The following is a 1,490-nucleotide window of genomic DNA, read 5'->3' as shown; positions in this document are numbered from 1 at the left end:
TTTTTTTCCCCGTTAAAGGGTTTTTTTTGGGGAGTTTTTCCTGATCAGCTGTGAGGGTCATAAGGACAGAGGGATGTCATATGCTGTAAAGCCCTGTGAGGCAAATTGTGATTTGTGATATTGGGCTTTATAAAAAAAATTGAAAATTGAAATTGAAGACACAAAGCTGATGATCACATAACAAGAGCATGGGTCAAACAAAGACTTAACACTAAGGGTTCATCCCAGTGTCCTTCCTCGACTCCTCTACTGCTCAACTCCTCGACTCCTCGACTCCTCCGTCCTCGATCACTTGACCCCGAGATGGATCCAGACCCTCCACCTGTAAGGACGTCCCAGTTTCCTGAACCACTGACAGGATGTGACTCACTGACGTGTTGTATCAACAATACATCAGGCTGTACATATGCTGTGTGATTCCTTCTTCATGTGTCAGTTCACAGCTTTGTGTGAACGTGTGAATTCATCCTGTTACCGTAATGTGACTCAGTCAAACATACTTCTGACAGCTTTGTGTCAATTAGCTGCAAATGAAGGCGACAGCCGAGAGAAACGTTTCTCCGATGGCGGCGGCAGATTAACCACCACCAGACGATAAAACACATGAATCACCAGCAGGATTATTTTAATCACACTGCTCAGGAATGTGTGTGTGTGTGTGTGTGTGTGTGTGTTCGTGGTGTGGTGATACGACTGCGCTGTGTGTGTATTGATCTGTGTGACTGATTATAAATGGATCGATGAGCGTGACCTTTACACTCAGTTACATGTTGGTATGTTGGCTGAGCTCGTCACATCAGGACGGACTCTGTGTTCCAGTCAAACTGCATCATGTTTCCTGCTCTGGAGGTTTTTATCTCGTTATGATGAAACAAATGAATCCTGTTGATATGCAGGAAGTGAAATCCTCTTAATCAGCGTGAAGATAAATCCTCTTAACCTACAACTAAGATCAGCCTTCTCTGAAATGATCAGTTATTTCAACTTAAGGTCGGTCGCTCATAAAGAGAAACGTTTTTATTCTAACCACCAGGTTTTAATGTTTAAAGTCAGACTGAGGTTTGTGTACAGAGACAAAACTGTGGGGCCTGAAGCTACATCCTGTTACTGATTACAGACATCTGACTCTTTAGGACTTTAAACATTTGGGAGGATCCATTGTGCTCTTCACTTTGTATTTCACTGAGAAGGTTGACAAGCTAATGCTTGTTAACATTAGCACTGATTCCTTTAAGGCCCTGACACACCAAGCTGACGGTCGGCCATCGACCAAAGTCGGGCCGTCGGTGAGCGTCTGTCGCCCTAGTTTTTGTGGTGTGTCCCGCACCGTCGGCACTTCGGCGGCTTTTCAGCCAATTGAGCATGTTGAATCGGCGGCGGAGCTTGTCGGTGAGAGAGATCACTCTGATTGGCTGTTCAGGTTTTATTTCCTCGCCCCTGTAGCGAGTGAATCTGCCTGTAGTGAAACCGGGGCTAACCGGTGCTTCCTC

This window comes from Epinephelus moara, chromosome 23, assembly GCF_006386435.1.
Source record: "Epinephelus moara isolate mb chromosome 23, YSFRI_EMoa_1.0, whole genome shotgun sequence".
Taxonomy (NCBI): domain Eukaryota; kingdom Metazoa; phylum Chordata; class Actinopteri; order Perciformes; family Serranidae; genus Epinephelus; species Epinephelus moara.
The sequence above is the reverse complement of the archived record's forward strand: the minus strand, read 5'-3'. Positions refer to the sequence as shown.